This window comes from Gymnodraco acuticeps, unplaced genomic scaffold (genome assembly GCF_902827175.1).
Source record: "Gymnodraco acuticeps unplaced genomic scaffold, fGymAcu1.1, whole genome shotgun sequence".
NCBI lineage: Eukaryota > Metazoa > Chordata > Actinopteri > Perciformes > Bathydraconidae > Gymnodraco > Gymnodraco acuticeps.
In genome coordinates, this window is record NW_022990440.1 from 3,402,981 (window position 1) to 3,420,485 (window position 17,505).

General features: G+C 42.5%; 1 protein-coding gene across 3 annotated transcripts in view; it reads right to left on the reverse strand.

Annotated features, from left to right (window-relative positions):
* taok3a (TAO kinase 3a) overlaps window positions 1–13,010 on the reverse strand; it is an 84,710-nt gene extending 71,700 nt beyond the window's left edge. The window contains exon 1 of one of the 3 annotated variants that reach the window (XM_034225191.1): window positions 12,832–13,010. The gene's annotated coding sequence lies outside the window, so the exon portion shown is untranslated. The other 2 variants (XM_034225192.1, XM_034225193.1) reach the window with 2 other exon arrangements.
* Window positions 13,011–17,505: the final 4,495 nt, after the last annotated feature.

Genomic DNA, 17,505 nt, shown 5'->3' on the forward strand with positions numbered 1-17,505 from the left:
GATCTGTACTGATTCATCTCAACACACACACACACACACACACACACACACACACACACACACACACACACACACACACACACACACACACACACACACACACACACACACACACACACACACACACACACACACACACACACACACACACACACACACACACCACACACACACACACACACACACACACACACACACACACACACACACACACACACACACACACACACACACACACACACACCACACACACACACACACACACACACACACACACACACACACACACACACACACACACACACACACACACACACACACACACACACACACACACACACACACACACACACACACACACACACACACCACACACACACCACACACACACACACACACACACACACACACACACACACACACACACACACACACACACACACACACACACACACACACACACACACCAAAAAGACAAGAGACTAAACAATGTGTTTGCTAATTCGTGTGTGTGTGTGAGAGTTACATGGTCAGGCCAATTACATCAACATGATCAATGTGCATTGATATGCAAGCTGTAGCTAAAGTGTTCAGTCTCTAAACCCCCCAGGCACTAAAGTATTGATGAGTTTTATTAAACAACGGTTTGTGAAACCAACCAATTAAAAAGAGACTTGACTAGAGGCAACACAACAATTGGCAAATAAAGATTCCCTCTTCCTGTTTAAGCTCTGAAAGTAACATAATATAGGATTTAACGATTTAGCTACCTTTAAGTTACAGAATGCAACTTCATTCTACACCGCTCCCTCAAATATGAGCAGCTATAACCTTACATTTGCATTTGTTATGACTAGATTACTTATGATCTTGTGAGTTGACAACTTCTCGAAAATAGCCAATGGTCAAGCAGGTGCATGAACAAGATAATCCCTACTACTACTCGGGTAAAACCAAAATGATTTGAAGCTGTTCAAATGGAAATCCTTACTAAATCTTACTTTACAGTAGCCTGCAGATCTTCCAATGTACAACCAAACATTAGCTAACTTCTCAAGTTTAGAGGAAATGTCTTCACTATGCAGATTACAGTACGATTGTGTGAACTGAGATTTTTCAGACAAAATGAATCATAACACAAACCAACCGCTCAGTCCCAAAAGACAGATAAGTATTCAATATGGCAGCAACCAACTTCCATTTTCATTATCAGCTGATCCTTCCTGTTTTAAGTATCATTTGGTTTGATGACATAATGTCATAAATCCATGTGAAATGCTTCTGAGAGCCCACAGTGTTGTCTTCAAATTGCTTGTTTTGTATTTATTTGTTTGCTGGTTGAGGGGTTCAGCCAGTAAATCATTCTGAGCCACATGGAATACCAAATGCGGTACTAACCAAGTATGATTTAAAAAGGACAGACACTAGTTCATCCTGCTCCCTGTTCATGTTATTTATTCTGCTGTTTTCACTTTATTTCAAACATTCACACTTGCTTTAGGCCTGCTGTTCCTGGCGGGATCTATTCACTTCTGCAAGTCATCAGACTCTTTGGGGAAAGGAATAGTGTTTGGAGAGCAGTGACCAGTTCCTTTCAGTACATTTTTACTATCTCTACATCCTCAATTTTAGCTGTCAGATTTGACCAGTAAGTCCGGAGTCAAGATCCTCACACCATCAACACCCTTAAGTCCTGCGTGTGTGTTGTGATCAATACATAATTAGGTCAATCTTTATATAGGAAATATAATAATGAAAAACCTTTGTTTATAACACGTAGCGCATCAATCGGAGTGAGAATGAAATGAAGGGGAAGTATCAGAATTCAGGCCCAGCTTCTTTAGGTTTCCTGGAATGAGTGAATTATCTGATACTACAGTACAGCTGAACATCTTAATAGACATGATCCCTTTAGGCTTATCGTAGATGCACTATAGTTTAAAAGCTAATCAATGAATGACTGCTTAATTATGCTGTGTGTTATAGCGATCAGCAATCAAATCCAGCTTGTGATTATTGGTGAGAACAGTCACTTGAACCTTGACATCTATTAAGATAGTAATGTTGGCCCGTTTCCTGCTCCTTCGCTGTGAATTGGTTAAGAATAAACGATAACTTCCTATTGGACATGGCCCCTGTATCACACCAGGAAACAAAAGCTGGACACAGGTCATGAAGACTGAACGTCAATGAAAAGCCATGAAAGGCGTGTGCATCCATCGGCTTCTTTGAAACTCTCACGGCTTGATGATTGAACCATTTCCTCACTTGCCCTCTGGGACGATATCATCCCTGCAATTATCCAAGGGTTCGTGGCCTCCTGGCTTTGCAGTGCTGCACATCTGGTTCATTTTTGTTTGTGTATGATGAGAGCCTGTGTGTTTGTGCGAGCGAGAGAGGAAACGAGCATGAGGGAGTGAAGTAGTGGGGCGGGGTGTTGACTGGCAGAGTTTCCTCCAAGTCACAGTTTAATTGGACAATTGTTCAGTCCAACCTCGGGGCTCATGGGTTCACAAAGGCATATCAAGCTGTCCTTGCATGGACTATTAAACAAGTAGCTTTGGCTCCATTTGCCTTCTTTTTCATCATGAGACATTATTATGTTCCCTTATGCAATATGAGACACAATTGATATACATTCGGATGAATCAGAGGTTGGCTAAAAGCTCAGTTGGAGAAATAATGGCAGCATCTATGGGAAAAGGCTGAAGAAAATGGCAATGCAGTCCGTCTAAACAACAAGAGAGTAACCTTCATAATTCAGCCCTGATGTTATGTGGCATTACAATTTATGGTGGGGAATCCTACAATAATCATAATCAGCCTGGACGAGCCACAGGCCGTTTCTCAATCTCGAGGATGCTGGCTTGGTAGTCGCGTACTTCCAAGTCACTTCCTTAAGAAACGAAGCAAGTATGCTTCCAAGCCACGGCTTCGGAAAACGAAGAAGAAGGGAACAGGCTAACAAGTGTGCCTATCTCTAACGGTTTCAACATAAACTGTACCGAAAATAAATACCTCACGATGTCTATCTAATTATGAACTTGCTTTACTTTCACGGAACACATTTTGGGTGATAACAAATGTAACAAAGTAACATATTTACCAACACATGTTCTACGCCACTACATACTTACATTTAAATGTGTGCTGCGTCGGTTCAGCCATTCTCCGCAAGGGTTTTTGAAATTGGTCCGTGCGCAAAGCATTGTGGGGATTTTAAGGACACGAAGTCTACCCATGTGCAGCCTCGAAATTTCCCCCAAACCAAGGACGCGGCCTCTGTGGAATTCCAAGTATGCTGGACATTGGAACAGTCCTGCTGCGCATCCTTGAAATATTGGCTTGGAAGCCAGTATCCTCGAGATTGAGAAACGGCCACAGACTTAACTAAAATATAAAACATTTAAGTCACATTTAGCTGGATTCACTGATGGCTGGCGAGAGCGAAACACAATCTCTCCCTGATTCATCAGAGGAAAATCTCCACTTGACCCAATGGAGGCTGTCCAGTCATAGCATTACGGCTGTACAGAGCTTGGGCACAGGCCTAGTCTCTCTTAGGACCGGGGGGGGGGGGGGGGGGGGGGGGGGTTTGGCACATATTCTCATAGCCCAAAAGATGAGGAGTTATCAAGCTTCTACGTCAGGTTCTGTGGCCGCCAGACTGAAAAGGTTCAGTTTTATCCTGCCGAGCGACATCAACCTAAAAGGCCATGCATCGGTTGATTATGCTATTGGCTTAGAGCTGGTCAATACTCATTAACTAATACCAATTTTGGCAACAGTGTCCACTACTGTAATGCAATGAAAGTTCCCGAACCAACACACCTGTGAAATATCCCAAAGAATGACACATACAAATAAAATAAAAGGCATGTTCGGGAATCTATTTGAGAAGGCTCAGAGTAGAAATTATGATGAAGAACTGTGAGACACCAAAGTCTTTGAGCGGGCAAAGGAAGATCCCAAAATAGAGCGGCGTGTTGCAGTGTATTACCTCACCCCCACTCACATAAGCAAATGTGTCCATCACAATCATGCATCCTAAGCCTTGCTGACATGCCCTACTCTGCTAAGCTAGCAGCACATACTGGAGTTTTCCAAGCTAGTTGCATGCAGGGGGAGAGTCAGCAGAACAGACCTACAACATGACACTTTACATTTTTTAAAGACCCTTTTTACAGCGAACCATGAAGTTCTAAAAATACTCCAGCTGAAGCTTCTTCCTTCATTATGCTATGCTAAATTAGGCCATGGACCCAGAAGGGGTGGTGGTGGGCAGAGATAAGGCAAGTCAGCCATCAGCAATGGTGATGTCTCTTTGGGTGATGATGATGGCTGCTCTTAATTCCCCAGCATGCAACTTGGCCTAGTCATGGAAGAGCAGAGAGGGGCTCGCCGATTTAACAGCAGAGCAGGAGACAGATGTAGCCGGACATAATGGGGGTTGAAAATATGGAGGGGGGGGGGTTGTTGGAGGGGCAAACTCATGGTCACAGCTGCAACCTCGCCAGAGGATTGGAAGCGGGCTTCTAATGAAGGGCTGTAATCAAGTTGCTCATGCTAACCTCCCACACCCAGTGAGGCCAACTCGCCAACATGCCTCTCTTATGACAGAGGGTTTAGTATGCTTGAGGAAGAAAACAATGAGAAGAAGAACAATCTGTGTAATGCAAAAGATAGAATGACGTATTTAACAACCAATCTGTTCTCCATTTCGGCATATAACATATCTGAATTGCCTGAAGTAAACAAGTTAAGCCAGATGTGACACTAGGAGAGAGCCTTTGAAAGGGGTGGAAAAAGAATATTAGACCTGCCAGGTGAATAAAGGTTGGCATGTGCCTCCAGACATAAGCCTGCATATAATGTCACAATGAATGTCATTAAATGTTCACAGGATCTGACTGCTAATCAAAGATCAAAATGGGTTGGTGAGATAAAGAAAATGTTCAGCAGTGTGAGGTATAGTGCACAGCAGACTCACTAGGGAGGCATTTGTTGACGAGACATCTGTTAGGCCATGACTTCCTCCCCTCCTAGACAGCTTTCAGTAGACCAAGGCCATGACTCAAGTCTGCACCAGCTGCTGGGCAATGACTAGATCCATTTCACATTTTTCTCCAATCATAGTCAGTTGTGCATATATGCAGTTTCCATCCAATCCAGAAGTGCTGTAAGTGTGGATGAAAGAGTCTCTTCTTATGACTTGGCCCTTTGGTCTTCCATGGACATGAACCACCAGATTGGTTATAAAAATGACCCTTTTGCTTACATTTTCACACATGTAATTAAATTGAGAAGATGGATGGTTGAGTGTATCTTTGGTATAAACTAGGGCTGTCAAGTTAACGCGTTAATAACGCCACTAATTATTTTAACGCGATTAACGCATGTGTATTTTTTGTCCTCGGCCGCCCCGTAGTTTCAGAGCGCATCGAGTTTAAAATACTATCTACAAGCTGATGCTAACAGTCTCGCTACTGCCGTCCGCTTGCGGCAGACCACACTTCCACGCTCACCGGCAGGCACCAACTGGCCATCGGGAGGATGTGGTGTGTATATGTGTGGCGCGAGCGAGCGAGAGAGAGACCTTACGTGTAATGTTGTTGTTAGCATCTGGTGCTAGCTTGCTGCGCTAACGGATATAAGGAGCGACATTTCGCCGACAACTGCGCCAAGCACTTGACTTTATGCAGGTAGCCAGACAGTGGGACATTGTACGAAAAGTCAGCACACTCAGCACTGAGTGCGCGCAACATGATTGCAGCGTCCGAGCATATGCCTTGAGTTGCACATAGCTCCAACGATCTCTCACACACACACACACACACACACACACACACACACACACACACACACACACACACACACACACACACACACACACACACACACACACACACACACACACACACACACACACACACACACACACACACACACACACACACACACACACACACACACACACACACACACACACACACACACACACACACACACACACACACACACACACACACACACACACACACACACACACACACACACACACACACACACACACACACACACACACACACACACACACACACACACACACACACACACACACACACACACACACACACACACACACACACACACACACACACACACACACACACACACACACACACACACACAGGGGGCATTACATTGACATGCATTTCCTGGAGACTTATCCTGACCTTAACCATAACCAACACATGCCTAACCATTACCCTTACCCTAATCCTAAACCTAACCAAGTCTTCACCCTAAAATTAATGATTCCCCTCACGGGGACCTCCAATTTGTCCCCATAAGGGCGGCGAGTCCCCACACGTGACTGTGTAAACAGATGTAGGTCCCCACAAGTATAGTAATGCTAGGACACATACACACACTTTGTATTGTATTATTGTATTGTATGAGAGAGGTTCCAGGTTGAATTGAGGCAGATATGTGTAATGTTCAGAGGTTGTTATGTTTAATATTCATCAGAATATTTGTCATTGATCAAATGATAATAAACAAACATTTGCATAAAGCATATTTGTCCACTCATATGTTGATAAGAGTATTACAAACTTGAAAAATATTCCTCTAAGGTACATTTAGAACAGATAAAAAATGTGCGATTAATTTGCGATTAACTATGGACAATCATGCGATTAATCGCGATTACATATTTTAATCGACTGACAGCCCTAGTACAAACACTTCCTTGATATCCACCAGAAGAAGGCTTAGAGATGCACCCGCTGCGAACACTGGCATGTGTGTGCAGTCTTCATGATTGGGTAATTAATTGAACTACTAGATTAATTCTGTTACCAAATATCTTCACTGGTTCTCTCTCTCTTGCTGGCTCATAAGACTGTGATCTTGCAGTGGTGCAGAGTTTAGCTGTCTTTTAAAATCATCATTGAACGCAGTATGCATTAACACATCTGCTAGTAGGGTAGAGTTGGGGGTAGGGGAAGGCATAATTCCCCTTGTCATCTGAGACAGCATTCCTATATTAGACATGCTAAACCAGATCACTGCAGAACATTAAGCCTGACAGCAGCGCTTTAATATTTGATGCACTCTGCTACCGTGGCATAAACCACCAAACTGCTGTAGCATGGGCTAAACTGGCAATTCTGTGATACATTTTTCAAAAGTCAGGCTTCCATCAAAAGGACGAGAAGACAGTTGGGAGAATTGCTGAGGTGGATTAGTCAGCAGGGGGGGGGAAATACATTGTTTTTCTCAGGTGCTTTCAACAGGTTGCCCTCTATGCAAAACACAACCTGCAAAGGCTTTCTCTACTGGCATCAAGGGTTTCAACTTTTGGAAAAAATAATAATGGTATTCTGACAGATATAGAGCTGCCCTAGAACACAGACAGCTAACTCATTACAGGGTAAGTGACAAGCCATGAGACATACCGTGTGCGTGCCTACCAGTGGGCCTGTCACAGTTATTCGACAGCAGAGCAGGTGAACTTGTTAACTTTGACTTCCCCATGAACCCGGAAAAAGCAGGAGGAGGAGCAAAGAAGAATTAGAGACCATGTTAAGACAAGTCATAGGCGGACAGAGGAGGCTGAAGCACTGTTTTCACTGGTAATTAAAGGTGGCCCATGTGTTGTTATAGGGATGCTCTCTAAAAATGCCAATCGCGAGTGCCAATCGCATGACGTAAAATGATGACGTCAAATACATGACACTTTTCTTTGTGCATGGCAAAACAAGCTCGCTAAAATAGCTTCAGCAATCTGGCAGTATTTTAAGTTGTCCGAAAATGACAATAAAATAGCGGTATGCAACGTGTATGAAGCAGAAATCCTGCAGCTCCACCCGCTGTGACGGACCGGTGAGCGGAGTGAAACACATATTTAGGCCCAATCCCAAATCGCCCCTTACACCCTACCCCTCCATTTGCGTGGAGGGTCAGCCACATTAGGCGCGTTCACACCGGAGTACTTTTCCCCGTACTTTTCCCATTTAGTTCCGTTAGTACCCCTTATGTCGCGTTCACACCAAAAAGAGTGCCGGGAACTTTTACCCCCATTATTAGTGCCTGCTAGAGAGGTGGTACTATCCTGGGGAGAAAAAAGTACCAATTTCTATTGGCTGGGCGAATTGCAAACCACGCTCCGCAAAACTATTTTGTGAAGCCGCCATTGTATTTGCTGGCATTAGCATTATTAGCATTAGCATTAGCCCTGTGTACCAACGGAGAAAGAATAACTTATGGCAACACAAAAAAAAACATGCGAGCGGTGGAGTGATGAGGAGGTGTTGGCGTTCTGGCGATTTACTCGGAAGGCTTCAGGAAGGGGACTTCCGGCCCAGGGACTTCGAGTGGCAGTATACGCCATGAAGTGGTTTGCGGCCTGCCAGTAAACCCAAAGCAGAAGAAGACAAAGTGACGTCAGCGGCTCATTTGCGTATTCTTCTCTCAGGGAACTTATTCCAGTGTGAACGCGATCTGTACTTCGTGTCCTGGGGTACTAAGTGCTGGGGAAACAAGCTGTTAACAAGTAGTTCCAGCAAACATCCACTGATAAACTGCGATGTTAACAACCTCATGATAACATCATCTTTTTTTAACTTAGGATCATTTAGTCTAGAAAAAGGTAAATGTGTGCATTTTATTATAAAGTTGTGCATATTTACAGACTGTTGCAAAAACGAAGAAGTTTATAAAAAAAAAAATCAGGTTTAAAACTAAAAGAGCTTTACAAAAAAGTAACCCAATTAAAAGATGTTTGGAGCTTTATTTTATTAATTGTATTTATTTTTAAACTTGAATAATGTACTTCATTTGAATGTAATAATTATGTTGATTGTTGTTTGTGGAAGCGCCAGTGAATGAGCCCCATTAACTGAGTTGTAAACATCACTTTAAATGGAAGATCCCCATAGGTCCCTCCCACTCGATCGGATCGGTGATCGGCCACAAAATTGGCGATCGGAGCATCCCTAGTTGTCAGGCTAATGGCCTGCCTGTTTGCAGGTAAGGATTCAATTGAGACTGACAAGAGATTGCATTAGGCTCTGCATTTGAAGAGCTGTGAAGCACAAACTAAAACAGGCACAGACAGTAGCGGTCACATCGACAATAATGTTACCATTGTCACATGTTTTACAGGACAGTGACTAGATAATGTATGGTAAACTACAACAAAAACAAGAAATTATTGCGATATAGGAGCAGAGTCGCGAAGCTAAAGTAAAAACGTACGACTGACAAATATCAGGGTCAGATTTTAGACTCAACAAAAGTAAAGACTTAAAGCAAATCGAAACTGACTGTATTGGATACATGCCACAATGTGGGGTCGAAGTGGTCACTACATTTTGGGATGTCCTTTGCACTCTTCTATACCATGCTGGTTTGCCTTCCTGCTATTCAATTTGAAAGCTTTTCATGATTTACTGCCTCCATGCGCAAATCCACTGATCACTGTTGAGATGAAATGGATTTGGTCAAAAATGTTGCCGTCATAAATGCTGGTGTGATTGTAATGTACAGTAACAACTGTATAACAGGTCTCCTGATAGATTTGGGGGTGAATCAATGGAAAGGACAGACACCCAGCCCACCTCCCATTCTGCTTAAAATTGTAGATTTTACCCACACCAAGATAATCCAAACCCCTTTGCAAAGCAAGGCATGTTTTACGCCCGCTGCCAGGGGTTTAAACCTCCCCCCGCCAATGTCAGGTCTGTTAGTCAGGCCATTCCCACACTAAGCTGGCTATATTTGAAACAGCATCATGTACTTCTTCATTTTAGCCTTCCATCCAGACTAAACCAGTATTTTCCCACCCAAAAATGGTGCATACTTATACTGTCTCCATATTGGAACAGACAGTGTTGTTGTGTGGACAGGTTTCATCCAAAATGATGCTTGCACAGACCCAGCGAGGTGCTATGCTTTTTGTCACCATCTCTCTCTACATGGTTGCTTATTTTGATGTCAAAATAGAGAAGTTCCTACATTAATTTAGTATTATTACGCCATGTCAGAAGACTTTGTAGGCGCAATATATTCAATTGGCAAGTGGTCTTAGATTATGTATTAGAGTAGACTATAAGACTGGTGGTAGAAAGATCAAACCATGTATGTCATTAATTTATGTTTTCAATCTGTTGTCTCTCAGAAACAGTGAGAGGGTGATATTTGCTGACAAATGCTGTTGTAAACTCAAGTTATACGTATTGTTCATTTATACAGTTTATTTCATATATGTATTCATTATGTAAATTAATTTATATATGTCCACAGGTAATCAAAAACTATACATGCATATTTGTTGATTACCTGTGGACATATATTTAGTGGACAAATCTTTGAATTAAAATAAGTCAACTTCTGAAAAAGACGATATAATTAAGCAAACAGAGACAATGCCGACAATAACAGTGTTAAATAAAACAAATGTCCTGTAAGTCATATGGGAGTCAGAGTAACATGCTCCGCAGAGCCTTGTCAAGACTTTTTTGTATTTACCAAAGTCTACCCGTAGCATGTCGTCGTCTGTGAAAATGTGTGTATTCTTACTCTTTTGCCTCATGTCTAATGTTGAACCCGATTAAAAGCAGTCACATGTTCAATGGGAGTCTGCCTCTGGTGTGAACATGGCTTCAGTGTAAGCATGTCTGGCTCACACCCCCTCCCCCTCCCCCTGAGAGCCACATCAGCCAATTGTCAACAGCAGCTGATGCGTCCTTTCCCAGCGCATCCATCAGAGTGCACACATCCACACACACAACAATGGTCTTCAAACTAATGTGTGCAAACTCATGAGAAGACCCCTGGCTAACATCTCAATAATCTCTCACACAGCATTATAAAGAGAGACATGACTGTTAGCTATATGCCTCTGCATGTCTAAAGAAAGCTTGTTAACACATTACGTATAGAGACCTGAATCATTCAGTGTTGAACAAATGCCAAATTAAATAGCAGAATCATGTGATAATTCCTCCAAAACACTAGTCTATTGATTATGTGCCAATTAAAAGGCTCTTCGATCTATTGGCCCTTTGACTTTTGGCCTCGAAAGCCTTACGTTTCACAACATGCACTATACAAAGCTGTAACCTTACCAGCTGTGCCTCTCTTGGGTCCAACTGTACAAGGAACAAGTATTTAGCACCTCATAACCTGTGTATTATCAGCCTACAGTTCCCGGCACCGCCACCCATTCTGTATCAGGCTGGAGAAGTCAAACATTTACCTGAAAATGACTAGGTAAAATCACAAATGCAGAGCTGTGCTAGATACCATCACTAATAAGGAAGTGGGTTGCTTTCTGTTCTCTCTCTCAGATTCTTGGTCAACATACGTGTGGGTGATGTGACTGTTAGAGGGCTTGCACAACAGTCCTGTGATCTTTCAGGCATGTCTGCTGCTCAACTGAAGTATGGCACTGAAACTCTTAACTGGAGACCGAAAGGTTAAACTAGTGTACAAAAAAAACAAGATAACTGCAAAACAAATGCATGTGTAATTAGTTTTCATTCAATTATTTGCACCTCTATAAAAAAAGATAAAGTGAGGACTTGCTATACATTGATTAAAATGACGTGCATGTGCAAAGTATGGGGTTGAATTATAGTGATCTGTGCCTGAAATGGCGTGGGCATGCTTCTTAAAATAAATCTTTACAAATGACACAGTTGAGCAGTGGAACACAGGTCTGCTGCCTCTCACTCATGCGCTGTGCACAGAACAGATGACATCATATTGGGTCAGCTTGGGTTTTAGCGCTCAGCTTGCCATATACATCTGCCATTTCGAGCGCGTCACGTTAGCCTACATTTACTTTCAAAATTGGTTATTTAACCAAGCGATGTCCTGCTGCATGCAGGTGATGCAGTCTTGTAGCATTCACGCATGGAAACACTTAAAAGAGGGAATACAAAAGATGAATGACGCGCGACTGTTGTATTTGCATGGAATGAATGCATGGCAATATAACCATCTAAATCGTGAAATAAAGTATCAAGGATGCAGACAATGTTCGACTGGTTAATGAAAGCGGAGAGACGTAGTACAAATGTAGAGTAATGGGTTCGTGTGATGTGTAGTGGCCGTTACACCGTCTCCTGCGAAAGCCATTGTAGCTGTGTGTTGATAGTAAAATCTCACTCACAACCATGTAGGTAGGAATGGAAGGTACCACAGTCATTTTGGATGAGACAGACTCGCTCGGGACTGTTACACATTGCATGACATAGGCAAAATACTACATGGGAGAAGTTTAAACAGCGTCCAAACGTATTGTCGGCTTCAAAAAAACCACAACTGCCACTTCGTTTACAACCTGTCATCCGTTTGCTCTCCATACTCACCCCCTGAGGAACAAACCAACAGCAAAGCGTCTTCTCCGTCAGTTTACGGCGCGACTGTCCTAATTGCAGCGTAGATTTTGAAGCAGGTGCACAAACACATCAATCATCAAACATGCTCTACGTTAAACATCTTTAAAAAGCTAAACCTACGCACTTATAACCCCCGCGAGCTCACGCTGGTTTCTGTACTCACCACCTCTGAGTGGCGTTGAAACAACAAGCCGAACAACGTCGAAACCAGGCGACGGTGGTCATTTTTTAACTTCAGGTGCAAGCCATACTACTCATGTATATCCAATACTGACTGCTTTGACATTTAGCTTTAGTAGCTAAGCCGTAGAGACAAGAGGAAGTGTCATTTTAGTGTTGAGGTTAGCGGGAGCTGGTAACCGTTACGGAAGGAACAAACAGTGATACAACAACAGAAGGGGGGGGGGGATACACTCACCTTTTGCAAAAGTCGTTGTTGTTGAAAAGCGTACTGACTTCGGGAACATTTAGTCCAACTCTGAAGATGTCCGTGTGACTTTGCGAAGTGCTGTCAGTTGGTGTGGACTTCCTGAATGACGGAGCCGCAGGAGCACAACCCCTCGCCCGCGTTTGACAGCTACATTGACAGACAAGCGGAAATAAAGTTGTGTCGTTCAGTGACGAATCCGCTGCAGGATGTGCACAAGTCAAGTGTATTTTCAACAGGAAACACAATTGACTGTTTTGCAAGAATCTTATGCACAATTCATATCTACATGCAAAAATAGACAGGATAACATATGTATCTTCCGTTATCTTACTTGTCATAACAAGTGCTTGTGTTAAAGTAAGGATACAATAATATACCGTATTTCCTTTGCAGATCATTAAACATGCATGGACTGAGTCATACCGATTCTGTTGCAACTTCAGTGATGGCAATTCAGGTCGTCTCATGAATTAAACTAGTGCAATGCTGCTGCCTGCTGTTGCACTTTGGAAGTTCAACCGTAACACCAAGGCCCCGGCCACACGAGGACGAAAACGGTCGTTTGCGTTACTGTTTAGTGTCATATAGACCGTTCGGCCACACGAGGACGGCCGAATACGGCACTAAACGACTGCGGAAACGATAACGGGTCCCAAGGTGGATAGAACGGCATACGCAACGCTCTGGGGGGTCCAACGGCTCCGTGTGTACGCCCTATACGATCATTTTCTGATAATGATGAGGCAATAGCCCCGCCTCCACACCTCTGCTGCTCACCCCCGCGTCAAAGTAAACTGCACACTGAATTCAGATTATTTATCTTTCTCTCGATATGGACATAAACGCGAGTGAAGTCTAATCTGACAGGACGGAGACACCTCTCAAACTACCTAAACTAGTTATAAATATGTTTATTTTTTACTGTCGGCCGGGTCACTCATTACTGGATCAGCTGCTGCATGAAACAGACACTGACGCTGTCCGAAGAGAGGGAGGAAAAAGAGAGGCTCCATGTATTTTATTATTATATAGATTCGTTATTCATTTGTTTTAAAGCTCAATAAATAACAAAGAAGACCTTTGACCGGCACTTTTATAATTTTGTCCGGAAGATTTAAACTTTAATACACGTTGACTGGCGAAAAACTCTGCCCGGTTCCCTCGGCCCCCACCGTGGAGAATTAACAGAAGGGCAACCATGACAACCATGCTTCTTCGCTGCTTTTGTGGAGGAGGAAGTTACAGCGCCACGTACAGGCTCCTGCATATGTACTGCAGCTTCTCCAGCGGTTGGAGCTAAACGGAGCTGTCTCGTGTGGACAGACACTATCCGGTGAATATTGCGTGTGGACGGAAGCTTTTTTGCGATTGCGTTTGCGTTAATCCTATGCGTTTAGCCGTTTTCGTCCTCGTGTGGCCGGGGCCTAAATGTGCTGAATGCTCATCAGTATCAGAAATGTATTAAGAAAATATATTTAGAAAAGAAGGAAGTGTTTCTGCAAAATAAAACACCCTAGGAACGTTATTACGTTGAAGAAACCACCTTTTAGTGGTTATTTCTATAATTATATTTTAACATTCTTAGTATATTTTGCACATTTTTACACACATGTCTGTAAAGCCCTCCACTTTAACATATAATATTGCCATATTACCTTTTAAGGTTCTTTGAATATTTCAATCTAAATGTTGTGTAAATACTTGTCTTAAGTATTCTTATTTAATAGGCTACTAAATAGTTTCTTAAAAATACTTATTTTTACCTACCATTGCAACTTCTTTTTTTAGATTGTTTATGTTCGCACCACCAGACACCAAAGCAAATTCCTTGTATGTGTAAACGTACCTGGCAATAAACTTGATTCTGATGAATAGTGGTTATTTTCCCTGTTTGTCAAATACATATTTTTGATCTAAACATTATAGCATATTGGCCCTTTCTCATTTCACTAATTTCCGCTCCTCGACTCCTCGTTCCTCCGGTAGTGACCCGGAAATGGATTTCAGCGCGCCATCTTGAAGGACATCTAATTTCTCTAAATGCACTTCGAGGACCGAGGATTGAGCATCGAGGAGGCTCTCTGGAGGAGCTATAATCGAGGATACACTGATGGGTCCTCTGAGCCAGTGCGCGGATCCTACGGATTTATTTCCGGGGGATATATCCAGTCTCTGATAGTGTTACGTTATTATGAGAGTGCTCTCATACTTGTTTTATTCTGAAATTGTATATATTGATATCAATATATATGTGTGTATGTCCGCATCTGTAGCCTGTTATTGTCTCATTTTATACCGCACTGTCAATTAATTAAAAGTAAATATATAAGTCGTCATGAACACATCTGTCCATTAGACAGAGGGCTGCTGTGCCTCCTGTCATCATTAACGGACGTCTCTTTAAAATGACCGCTCAGAGGAGTTCTCATTTCTCTAACCGCCTGCTGCTTCCCCTCCTCGACTCCTCCGCTCGCATCTCCTGTGGGCGGGACTAAGACACGAGGAAAGGAGTCGAGGAGGGGAATTAGAGAAATGAGAAAGTGTCTATGTGACATCTTGAACCAATAGTTCAGAACCCAAACATGCTATGTTTTCTTGTAAGGGTGAAAGAAAGGATGACTTCAATCTGCTGACCTCTAACATATTGGCTTATACTGAACCACTCACTCAAAACCCACAATCCCTGTTTTTGGGATTACTGTACCAATTAAGGGGGATCCCTGCATGATCACTTCCTGTTTGATGATGTCCATATGACCTAAGATGCAGTTCTATAAATCCACAGACAAAAATCCAAGAATTGCTCTTGAAGTTCAATTCCAAAGATATTCAGTTTACTATTACTAATGGAAAGAGCACATATTCAAATAAAAAGCTCAATTAAAACTAATTGTCAATCAATTATTTAAAGACATTCTGAAGGGCAGGCATGTTCCGGAAAGGCTTAGGAGGATAGTTGAAAAGCAGCCTTCAGTTTAGTGTCGAAGAGATAGGTTGTTATGCTCCCTATCGCTGTTTCTTATCCTATATCTAATAGAACTGCTCGGGTCTTGATAGATTGAGTGGGGAAGTTCATGAGATCTTTCTAGAGGGTTATCAAGAATAACTTTTATCCAATGACCTTTTCCCTCTCTGTCTGTGTATTCTCTTGTTCCGATTAACCCAGCCAAATCTTTTTTTCTTGTTTTGTATCTATATCTACGCCGGGATCCGGAGTCGAGGCTGATCCTCTTGCTGTAGTCCTGTGTCTTGGATCCTCTATCCCGAGTTCTGGATTAAGTCGTGGACTTCGGGTCGTGGCTGAACCTGTCTCTGCGGTCCTGCCTTGGGTCTCGTCATGCTGCTTCCCTGATGGCTTCCACAGGATTGTAGCTGACATCCTCGTGGATTCATCTTCTTATTACAGACACATGCATTTCCTAACATTCGGTCTATATGCTGTAAAATGTATTATCTCTTCGATTTACACACGGCATCTATTGCACGTCTGTCCGTCCTGGGAGAGGGATCCCTCCTCTGTTGCTCTCCCTGAGGTTCCTCCCATTTTTCCCCCTTTAAACTGTGGGTTTTCTCCGGAAGTTTTTCCTTGTACGATGTGAGAGTCTAAGGACAGAGGGTGTCGTTTTCTCATACTGATATTCTGAACAATCTGTGCTGTTGTATTTGCTGTAAAGTGTCTCTACTGTAGGCTATTTTTTTATTATATGTACAGCACTTTGGCTCGACCAAAAATCGTTTATAAATGTGCTATATAAATAAAACTTGATTTGATTATCAGGAACAGTATAGATGGTCTACACAGGATCTCACTATTCTAGGCTTTCACATATAATGCATGGACCAGGTGTTTTTTGTTTCTTTGGAGGCAACATGTTAAGGCAAGCAACTTAGAGGTTCACTTCTGAAATAACTGGTATTACTCATCCTGACACAGGCAAGAGATACTTCATGTATCAGAGAACAGACAGAAAACCGACTAAATGTCACAAGATTATTTTTGCAAAACCAACCAAACTATTAGAAATACCCAAAGGGATCTAAAAATGGATTATACCTTGTGTAGGGATGCTATTGCTTTTTAACAATGTGCTTCAACATTGTTATACCAGACCAGTGAATGGAAAATGTTTACCGTGATATGATTACACTTGCAATCACCATGTTAGCATCAATCAATCAATCAATGTTTATATAGCCCAATATCACAAATGTTACATTTGTCTCAGTGGACTTCCAGGTTTGTACAGAATGACAAAACGACACCCTCTGTCCTTAGACCCTCACATCGTACAGGGAAAAACTTCCAGAGAAAACCCACAGTTTAAAGGGAAACATGGGAGAAACCTCAGGGAGAGCAACAGAGGAGGGATCCCTCTCCCAGGACGGACAGACGTGCAATAGATGCCGTGTGTAAATCGAAGAGCTAATATGCATAATCTGCAATTTTCCAATCAATTACGCCTGGTAGGTTTGAACTAATGTATCAGTTAAATTACTTGATAAATTGTTGGTATAGGTACAAATGTTCTGATGCCTACTGATTTAAAATTCCTTATAAGTGTGACAGGGTGGAAAGCAGACAGACAGAATGTAGAAATACATCTTAGGGATGTTTTTTATAAAGAATATCAACGCACAAGGCAACCTGTTGATGCAAATGCA